Source organism: Mustela putorius, unplaced genomic scaffold (genome assembly GCF_011764305.1).
Source record: "Mustela putorius furo isolate JIRA1106 unplaced genomic scaffold, ASM1176430v1.1 tig00000831_pilon_pilon_pilon, whole genome shotgun sequence".
NCBI classification, from domain to species: Eukaryota; Metazoa; Chordata; class Mammalia; order Carnivora; family Mustelidae; genus Mustela; species Mustela putorius.
In genome coordinates, this window is record NW_025421490.1 from 3,663,616 (window position 1) to 3,675,423 (window position 11,808).

The following is an 11,808-nucleotide window of genomic DNA, read 5'->3' on the forward strand; positions in this document are numbered from 1 at the left end:
TGCCATCTTTAGAAAACAAAAACAAAAAGTGCATTTAGGCAACATAGTTAAAAATCTGAGGGGTTTTTGCAAAAATGCCAGTTGTTGCCAAGCAGAAGACACAGCAGGAGGTGACAGAGAAGTCTGAAGACTGGGACAGGAAGTGACCAGAATGAGGCCGGGAGGTCTGAGACCTGGAAAGGCGTCATGGCTCTGGATGTAACGCAAAATAGTCATTCCTACTGTACAGCTAGTCTTTTTCTTCCTTCCTTCCTTCTTTCCTTCCTTTCTTTCTTTTTTTCTTTTTCGGCAGGTTTGCAAAAAATCAGAAAGTTGAGAATCAAGAAGTATGGTTTCTGTGCAGACAACAGTCCACGGCCATACCACCCTGAATGTGTCCAATCTCGTCTGTGCAGACAATAGGCTTTCGCTGCCAGGACTGTCAGATTCCAAAGATGAGATATTAAAGATTGCTTTTATTTATTTTTTTTTTTTTTTGGTCCTGGTCTAGGATGAGCAGCACCTGCCTTTCAAGAGCAACAACAGGAGCCTTGCATACACTGTGTCCCTTCCAGCTCATTCCTCTTGTCTTTACCCGCTATTTTCTTGCTTCCCTAGGACATGAACTCAGTCCTGGCCGAGACATAACCAGTGTTCATTCATTAACCATTTCTTGCACCTCTTTGTTTTCCCTCCATGTCAGTGCTCTATCACAGAGACTCAGATTTAATTATCTCATCTGTCAAGCCTACCGTCTAAGAAAGGAAATGTTTTGGATATTAATACAGCCTCTCCCCTACCCAACTTTAATGGAATTGTATTCTAATTTTTAATGATTTCTCAATTACTGCAAAATAGAAAAATAGCAAAAAAAAAAAAAAAAAAAGCTCTTCTCAATTATATAATTAAAAAGAATATCTTCCTAATTTTCAAGTTGCCAATCTAAGAAGCGCACATGGTTTAACTGTTGATAAGCGGCACAATGGGACAAACAGAAGAGCACTGCGCCATTTAATAGGGCGCTTTCTTCCAAATTCTCTGCAGAGAAGCAAACTCTTCCTCCAAATGATAATTAGTCATTAAAAGTCACAAAACACATTGTGTTTGAGGTAGCCAGTTTCTCTCCATAAGCCAAGGCATCCTCTCCCACTAATCAGTCACTAAAATGTTGTGTCTCGCAGATTTAAAATATGAATATCAAATAAATCACTTCTTTCCAACAGTTCCATTGGCACTGAACCCGAAGACAAAGAGACGTAATCCTCATCATAAGAAAGGAAATACGCCTCCAGAAACAGACCCTTAGTTTTACAAAAGGGGAGAAGTATTTCAGACTGAGCTCCCCAAACCCTCTGAGTTGCATTCAGAAAGTGGTTAGTGACTAAATGTTTTCTCTGTTTCTGAGTTCACAGAAAGACCTGTGTCCAGGAACACTGACACCTCACTGCAGATGCTATTTAAAAATAATATTATTCCCGGAAGAGTAGTTCTTTCTTAGAACCCACTTGTTCTGAGTATCTACTGCTACCTAACAAACTCTCCAAACCCAGGGACATGAAATCAGCAACCATTTATTACGGTCATGGAGTCTGCAGGTCAGGATTTTGAGCAGAGCCCAGTGGCGATGGCTTGTCTCTGCTCCAGGGCATCTGGGTCCCCTGCCTAAAGATTCAAGTGGGTTGAGGATGACTGGATTTGTCTGGAGGCTTCTTCACTTACATGCTGGTGCCCTAGCTAGGATGACCCAAAGGCTGAGCTCACTCAGGCTGTTGACCAGCAGGCCTGCATACAGTCTCTCCACGGGGCTTGGTTTCAACCCAGCACGGCATCTGTGTTTCAGGAAAAGCCCTCTGAGAAGGAACATCTGGTAAATGAGTATTATGAGACACCATTGCTCAGCCTTTTCTGGCCCAGACTCAGAGGCCATATACCATCTCTTCCATGAAATTCCGTGGGTTACCAGTGAGACCTAGAGGCCAGCCCAGGTTCCAAGGAAGTGCAATGAGATTTTCTCTTGATGGGGGAGCAGCGAGGTCACCCTGCTGAACGGCCTGAGGGGTGGGAGATGTTTTTGCAGCCATCTTAGGAAAAGACATCTGTCACGCCTTCAAAGAGAGAGTGCACTTAGCACCTTTCACGTCATTCTTATGCCAGGCAATAAACACAGGGTACCACTGGGTTACCAAATGCTTCATGTGTCAGTCCTAGCATTTGCCACATTATTTTGAAATATTGGCTTTTAATCTTTCTTCCCCTACTGGTTAATACATTTGCCACTGCAAAACCTCCATTTTTATCTGTTCCCAGCTCCTTGCACACCTGGCATATAAGAGATGCTCAAGTATTTGTGCATTAAAAAAAAATAAAAAACAAGGGCACGTGAGTGGCTCAATTGGTTAAGGTCTGCTCAGGTCATGATCCAGGGGTCCTGTCATCGAGCCCCGCATCAGACTCCCTGCCCAGTGGGGAGCCCGAGCCCCGCATCAGACTCCCTGCCCAGTGGGGAGCCTGCTTCTCCCTCTCCCTCTGCCTGCTGCTCTGCCTGTTTGTGCTTTCTCTTGCTCTCTCTCCCGCTCTCTGTCAAATAAATAAACAAAATCTTTTTAAACAATAAATTAAAAAGAAATTAAAAATCTCTCTAGTAGAATTTATCACAAGGTAGTTCTTATTCATTTATACAAGTTTTCTCTGCTGAATTCTACCTCTTGCTGATTCAGACTTTGTCTTCTTAATCTCTCAACTAACACTCTGCTTGGCACAGAGTAGTTTCTCTATAAATAGTTATGAAACTGAACAGCTCATTTCTATGAAGATGGCCCCACCATATGGAAACTAATAACAGACCTGATGTGAGGTTAAATATAATTAACTACATTCATGCCTGTAGTTATGGAGATCAAACGAATATATATCCCTTGTGTAATTGCTTTATAACAAGTAACTTCAAAAGCTACTGACTTTAAAGGACAAATGTTTCATTATTGAGATTATATATGTTGAGTAAAGAGTTCTGATATTGGCTGGACCTGCAGTTTTCTGAGAAGTTGGTCAGTCTGGAACTACCAAGAGGGTTCCCATGGCTGGTACGGATGGGGAGCTGGCTTGCTGTGGGAGGCTCAGATGGGAGCTCAGATCTTCTCTGAACATCCGCGAAGAACCTCTCCCAGCGGCTTGAACATCTCCCAGTGGCTTGAACATCTCACAGCTTGGGGGCTGGGTGCTGATAGCATTTCCCAGAGCAAACATCCCAAGAGAAAAGGAAGGGAAGCAGCCAGTCCTCACAAAAGCTAGACTCAGAGTTGCTACAGTGTAACTTGGGCCATGGTCAGCTGCTTAAACATCACAGCACCAGTGAGACTCTAGGGTAGAGAAACACAGTTTCACTCTCGAGGGGAGGCAGTCAAGGGTGCATAGACATCTTTACCCATCACAGAATGAGAAGAGAGAGAAAGGAAAAAACAAATAGGAACTACTTCGTTGTAACTTCTGCTCGTGAATAATTAAGCTCATTGGACATAACACAGTTAAGCAAAGCTCAAGGCAAGTGTTCTGAACTCTTGGTGCAGAGTTAGAAACAGGAAATCTAATCTTTCCACAACTGTCAGTAGGGCTGGTTGCTTGACAAAAAGGATTTGTATTTTTTTTTGGGGGGGGGCGAGGTATCATTTTTTTATGAGGCATTTGAGATAACCCAATTGAAAGGCACAAATTCATTGGACATATACCAGTCAACATCTGAAACTTCTGCTCATTTATTTTAACCAATGTAAATTGAAAAAAAAAAAAAGTTGTATGGGAAAAGTTTCATGATGTTAGTTAAAAAGAAAGTTATAAACCTGCATTCATATCATCATTCTCATAATGTTTTTGCTTACATGTTTTTTTGAGGGTTTGGCATTTAACACAATAGCATATGGTAACTCGAATTTACTATCTTCTGCTGCTTCTAGAAGAAGCTTCCTGTATATCTGCAGGAGATGGTTTTCCAGAGATTAAAAGTCAAGACTGGAGCTTCTTAGCTCCCGGGAAGATAAATGGTCTGTCGCTGGATCCAAGGACCTGGGACCTGGCCATCTGAATGATGGAACTGTCTAGATGAGCCTTCAAATGTTGTGATACAAACCAGGGAGAAAGAAATCCTGGATATTTCTGAGGGTTAGAGGCCAGCATGTCTGATCTGGGGAGCTAGAGGTGTGGAAGGATGCTTCAGAACTGTGAGAAAGGGTGAGGGGGTTGATGATACCTTCAGGTAAGGAGTTTAGATTGCAAACATTAAGTCTCCTTGAAGAATAAGTTAGAGGTGGCAAGACCCCCACTTGGGGTGTGTCGGGGGGGAAACAGGAGCAGAATATTAAGAACATTAAGCTCAGCGGGTCTTAAAACTATACCAGGTCCACAGGTGGCAAGGATAAAAGGCACAGGGAGACATGGTCGCTAAGTCAACTTAAGAGCGGACTCACTTCCTGATTTCCTACTCCACAGAAATTCTACCATTCTGTGCAAGCCTAAGGAAAGACCCAGAAGAAGCTGAAAAGGACCAAGCTAGGATTTCAACCCCAGTGAATAAGGACAGACTCAGACGGAATTTGATTATATCCAGTATCAAGAAATGTGAGATTACTTTTAGCGGGGGGAGCAATTTAGGACATTCTCTCCTCCTCTCTCTCTATTCCTTCCTCTCTCTTTCTCTTTCTTTTTCTCCCTCTCTCTCACACAAACAAAGAGTAGAAAACAAACTATAACTATTAACAGTGGTGATTTATATGCTGTTAAGTTACAGCTGACATTGCTAAATTTTTCAGGTTTCCTTTTTTTTTTTTTATAGTGAATGTACATTGATTTCAAAATTGAGCAAGTATAGGGAAAAAACAGAACCTAATGAGATGACAAGCTAAAACCTAAAGTCTATCTACTCCCTAGAATCACACAAATGGCTCCAAGTGAAATCCAAGAAAATGAACTTATATGATCAAAAACAGAGCAGGGCGATCCAAGCCAAAACTGTTCTCCTAAGTAGAGAAGAACTAGCTGCTCAGTGTTCATGGATGCTGGCATAAGAAGCTAACAGCTCTTATTCCAGCATGCTTCCTATCTGCGTCCACTACTTTCAAGAGATAGAAGATCACTCTGAAGCAGACTCTATGGATGTGTCTTTACCCTTATTTCAGTGAAATTAAGCTTTCTATGAAATAAAGAAAATAAAACATTTGGAAACTTGGAACATCTCGGGAGGACGTAGATTCTGGGGTGAAGTCAGGGGGAGAAGGATTAGGAGGGAGTACAAATAAGTCAAAATCTTGGTTTCCAAAAAGATAACAAAAAGAGGAAAGAGAAAGAAGAGATGGTAATTCATTGAATAACATTGATTTTATTGCTTTGTAGAAAGAATAGGATCTTTTCTTTAGGTACTGCAAAAGAGGGGTAAGCTTCTTTCATGATAGTGAAAATACTTCCAGCCCATTTTATATTAAGGACCCCAAACAGATAAACTTCCTTCCCTCAGACTCAGAGGTAAAAAAGAGAAACTGTGTAAAGGAAATACACACTCTTTCATCAAGCAGTTGAAGGCACAGGGAATGGGATCAGGGCAGAAAAATACAACTCCATGACTTCCAGATTCGTCTTCTGGGTTTTAAAGTTATCACATTAGAGCAGTTTTACTATGAAACATCAACTGAGTTAGTCAGGATTCTCCAGAGAAACAATCAATGGGATGTGTATTTACCATCTATCTATCTATCTATCTATCTACCTATCATCTATCTATCTACTTATCTATCATCTATCCATCTATTTAGAGATTTTTAAGAAATCAGTTCATCCTACTACTATTTTTAAGAAATCAGTTCTATCCTACTATGGTGGCTGGAAAGGTCAAAACCTGCAGAGGAGGTTGGCAGGTTGGAGACTCAGGAAAAGTCAATGTTGTGGCTAGAGTCCAAAGGCAGCCTTTCTTCAGAATTCCTTTTTTTCTTCACTCTCAGTCTTTTTCTCTTAAGGCCTTAGATGAGACCCACCCACATTACCGAAGGTAAATCAGATTACTGATTTAAATGTTCGTCATATCTAAAAGTTACCTCATAGCAACATCCAGACTGATGTTGACCAAAGATCTAGATAGCATAGACTAGCCAAGTTGACACATAAAATTAACCACCACAGAAAACAAATAACACAGAGGACATGGGGAGATGGAGAGGAGAAAACAAACACTTCACAAAATGCCAAGAGCACACAGGTCAGAGGAAAAGCTGACTCACTCAGATGATGAAGTGGTGTCATAATGAGGGTAATTTTTCTAAAAGTGCTCCTCCAAAACAAAAGTTGAAGTGTCAATTTGTATGTGGTTATTCCACAGTGGGTAGAAGCCGAGCTTCCTGTCACAAAGAAAAGCTGTCAGATTCCACCCGCTTTCTGAATCAGGTAAACATTTCAAAGTATCTTTTCCTTAAACCCACTTCACCATGACATTCTGTTTTCAGAAAGACCCTTAATTCTTGTAGCTACCTTGTTGTTACTGTAATAGTTTCAGTTGTATCGGGGTCTTGGCTGAAACTTTTGCCCCCACACTGAACCTTATTTCCTTCAGTTCTCCAATGGCAGCTTTGTTTGCAATCAACACATCACCTTGTAGTTCCACAGAAGCTCTATACTAATCCCACATTGTAGCCATATTTATTTTCTTCTCTTCTACAATAATTTCTTTCTTGTTCCTCCATCTGTTCACTTAGGGTACTGATCTTTCGCAGATCAAAGTAAGCTCTACCCATCAATCAACTTCATCTGTGAATTCTCTATTTATGCCAACAGTAAGTGCTCAGTACATCTTCATTAAATATTTTATAATATGATAAAGCAACATAAGATCAATGATACTATTGCAATAAATTCATTTCTATTACATTTTTCTAAATTTTGCTGATACACGGGCTCCCTGCTCAGTGGGGAGTCTGCTTCTCCCTCTGCCCTTCCCCCGCCACTCATGCTCTCTCTGTCTCTCTCTCTCGCTCAGTCTCTCTTTCTCAAATAAATAAATAGATCTTTAAAAAATAAATAAATTTTGCTGCACAAAGAGGAATCATAAGCGTACTATCCAAGGAACTGCACTGCTGGCCAATCGGTACACAAATGATTTATAGTGATAGAATCACAAAATTTATTTTCAATAAACAAAACATCAATTGAACTGGTATTGTATATCCTAAGAACTGAGCTAGGCTCCTGAGTTAAAATAAGGAATGAGTTAACCATCTAGGAGGGGAAAAAAATGAATAAAAAAACTAAATGTCTTTTCCATAAAGTGCAATACTTGTGTAACAGAAAATGAACAAAATGCTTAGAAACCCTCTCATGTGGCTCCTTCCTGTCAAAGCTGAAGACACCAAGGCTCAGAAAGAAAAAAGCAGCTTTTCCACAATTACATGTATATTTTGGTAACAGAACCAGGTACTGGACCCCAAACCATTCATTGGTGGCTTCAATTAATTACAGCCTGTGGAGAGAAAATCACCTACAGAGAAAAGGTTCACCCAAATAGTATAGCAAATCAGCACAGCTCCAGATTCCACCTAAAAAGCATCTCATCAGGCTCTCAAGTCAGGACTTTTTTTTTTTTTTTTTTTTTTTTGTAGAGCAATGGCCCAGCCTGGGAGCGGTAGAGCATTAATCTCACCATTAAGGCCCTGACATGGCTGAGATCTTTACCACCAGTGAGTAGCAATTATTTTTGTAGTAGAGGTCCATGTACAGAGAATTGATTCTCCAGTGCATATGAATATCCCCTATTAGCCCCACTTGATAAGTGGGAGCTGTGCTCGGGCCTGCAGCGGAGGGCTACAATTGCCCAATCGAACAGCCTCTCTTCATGCATAAACATTACTCCTGCTATCGCTAATGGGATAGGGTTCCACAGCACCGCGGAAAATAGAGCCCACAGTCTTGTGATAAATCTGTCAAATGTGACATGCTCTATGTGAAAGCGCAGCGCCACGGCTGATTAAATGAGCAACCCGGTGTACTGTACAATAACGCGTCAAGGCACTTCGGTGCCAACGGCTGGTTCGAAGCTCCGGGAGACAAGTCAGGGCTTCAAATATGAGTCATTAGAAGTAACCCAGGTTAAAAAAAAAAAAAAAAAAATGCCCAGACTGAGAACATTGTAGACTTCTCTCATTAACGTACCCTTCATCCTTCTCCCCTTCCTTACCTGGTTTTGGTCACTTTCTTAAAATTGTACGTGTAGGTCTGGACAAGGTGTTCTAGAGCCCTGAGGGGACCAGCTAGAGATGGGTACACAGCTCATTTGTGGTCTGGCTGGATGTGACCCAGGGCTACAACCGGTCCCTGGCTGTCCTCCCACACTGTGACCACTGGACGTGCCACATAGCATCGCTGACAAAAAACTCACAGATGAAAACTTCTTCTCCCCCGTGCCTTTTGGACATCCTTCCCGCACCTCCTAGTGATACTGTGACATAACACGAAGTACATTTGGTTTGTGTTCCTGGTTCCTGGCACCTAGTTCCTAAAATCCTTGGAATTTCTTGAGTGACAAAGGTGAGAGAAGCATCTTTTGTTATTATTATTTTTTTTAATAAGCCCCTTCCCACCATATCTGAGTTTATGCTAATGAGGTGACTCTTGGAGGATGGAGGTTGGTTGCCAGGGGAACCAATCACGTGATTAGAGGGTTGGACCATTCTTCCTCACCCCCAGCCCCTGGGGGCCTCAGTCACCTACGGCCAATGATTTAAACAATCAGGCCAAATAATGCAACCTCTGTAAACATCCCTAAGTGACAGGGTTGTGAGAACTTCTGGATTGGGAGCACATGGAGGTGCTGGGGTGGAGGTACACTGAAATTGGGTGTGAAGCTCCGAGGTCTTTTCCTATACTTTGCTCTATGCCACATCCTTTCTGATAAACCAGAGAGTAAGTAAAGTGTTTCCCTAAGTTCTGTGAGCCATTCTAGCACATTATCCAACCCAAGGAGGGGTCCTGGGAATCCCTGATATATAACCAGTCAGTCAAAAGTGTAGGACAGGAGGCCTGCATCTGCGATCAGCATCAAGTAGTTAGTGTCAGAATCCAATTAAATTTATGTGCAAGGGACCTTTCAGTTCTGTTTCAGATAACCGCATCAACTCCACTAACTTGTGGTTGGTAAATCCTACATGCTTCTGGGAAAGATTTCTTACAAACAATTCACCCCCCCCCCCGCAAAAAAAAATTGCAAAGCCAGTTTGAAAAAAAAAAAAACACAGTCCTTAAAGACTTTTAAGGGGCACCTGGGTGGGTCAGTGGGTTAAAGCCTCTGCCTTCGGCTCAGGTCATGATCTCAGGATCCTGGGATCGAACCCCAAATCGGGCTCTCTGCTCAGCAGGGAGCCTGCTTCCCCCTCTCTCTCTGTCTGCCTTTCTGCCTGCTTGTGATCTCTGTCTGTCAAATAAATAAATAAAATCTTTAAAAAAATACTTTTAAGGTTGTTCATTTATTTGTTTATTCATTCATCCACTTATATAAACTATAGAGTTCATTGTGTAGACACTGTGCTAGATTCCAAGGGTCTAATGTCTGTTGGAGATATTTTTTCTGTCCTCAAGGAGTTGACTCTCTCAATAGGGCTCTGTACACCTTTTCTGTAAAAACCAGATATTAAATATTTTAAGCTTTGCTGGCCATTAGGTTTCTGCTGCAGCTCATTAACTTCTACTGTAACACCAAAGCAACCATAAATCATATGTAAATGAGTAAGTGGGTTCCAGTGAAACTCTGTTTTTAGGGATCCGAAACTTGAATTTCATATAAAGTTCACATATCACAAACTATGCTTCTTCTGTTGACTTTTCAAAAACGTAAATGCAAATTAAACAATGTAAGAACCATTCTTATCTCACAGGCCATACTAAATACAGGAGGTGGGCCAGATTTGATCCGTGGGCTCTAGTTTGGCAAGTCCTGGTCTACATGCGGAGGCCCCAGACTCAGTGGATCACTCTGTTCCCATCAGGGAAAGACAAGAAGAAAAGAAGCCTCTGTAAATTACTAGGTTCTGGGTTTGGGTAGGTTACCTATTAACAGAAAGTTATACAGTTGCTGGAGACTACAGTAGTATTTTTCACCAGTTCATGGTGGCATTGTTCCTCATCTGTTAAATGAGACTAAATCCCCCTCCCTCTCAGTGTCATTGCCAGGATTAGAAATAATGCTCATAAAATACTCTGCATGATGCTAGCCAACAGAACTCACTCTATACTGGCTGCTAGAAACAAATCAGCTTTGCTACACAGGATGCCAGGGAATTTGAAAGATTGTTCTTCCATTTTAATTTGTATCAGGGCATTTCTTGGTGCCCTTAAAATAAAGGTTTTTCCTGGCAAGTCACAGACCTGTACCCCTGGGGATAAAAATATATGTTTATAAAAAATAAAAAATTTAAAAATAAATACATAAATAAAGGTTTTTGTTTGATTAATTGCCCAGTTGGCCAATATTTTTAAGTTAGAATTTTATTATCACTGTCGCTATGACTTTAACATTTACTACTCTTGTTTCATTTTAGCTGTATTACCTACTCATTTATTCTCTTTTTTGATTATTTTAAATAGAAACAGAAAGACCATATATATGTATGGGTGTTAGACTTGCCTTTAGCTTATGCCCCCCAAAAGAGAAACAAAAATATAGGTCCCCCTTCTCTCTACTTCTTGGGAGTGTCACTCCCCTAAAAAACATCTCCTCTAGGGGCACCTGGGTGGCTCAGTGGGTTAAAGTCTCTGTCTTCGGCTCAGGTCATGATCTCGGGGTCCTGGAATCGAGCCTCGCATTGGGCTCCCTGCTCAGCAGGAAGCCTGCTTCCTCCTCTCTCTGCCCGCCTCTCTGCCTACTTGTGATCTCTGTCTGTCAAATAAATAGATAAAATCTTTAAAAAATATATCCTCTAAATGTTTGGGGTAGTATCCTTAGCCTAAGAACAATCTTTTTGATATAGACTGAATGGCTGCATCCCCCCAAAATTCATATGTTGAAACCCAGCCCCCAATGGGATGGCATTTGGAAGTGGGGCCTTTGGGAGGTAATTAAGTGATGAGCATAGAGCCCTCCTGAGTGGGATTAGTGCCCTTATGAAGAGACCTTCTTGCACCATGGGAGAGTACACCAAGAAGCTCACCATTCTGAAACAGAAAACTCTCACCAGGCACCAAGTTCGCTGCCATCTTGATCTTAGAATCCCAGCCTCTAGAACTAAATAAATACATTTCTGTTGTGTATAAGCAAACCGAACTATAACAATTTGTTATAGGTGTTGTTAGTCCAACACCTTTCCAGTGATGACCATTCCACACAAAAGCACAGATTTTGACTTGTTCAGCAAATTCCTACTTTCCCCTCGACCTTTCGCATGCACACTTGCCAAGCTCAGATGAAACAGTAAATTCAGCCCTATTCACAGCCTGGAATATTCCTGAATCTGTAAGATCTCCTTATACCGAGTACGTAGAACCTTCCCTTTATGAAGGACAGTGCCCACCTAAACCATTCTTCCCACCTAAACTCAGCTAGCATCCAGAGAGTTTCTAATTAAGTAGAAAAAGGCCACAACCTTATTGCTTTTGTTTTGTTTTGTTTTTTTGTTTGTTTGTTTGTTTTTAAGTAACGTGATAAAACTTTTTATTTGAATTGGTTTAAAGGATACGGATCCTTACAACTACAAAAGTAGCAAATACCTTCTTATGCGATCCAGTGGGCTTATGCATACCAGTCCAGAGTAACATTAACAAATCAGTAACCTGGTGGGTAACTGTTGTCAGAAAGAACACTTTCGTATC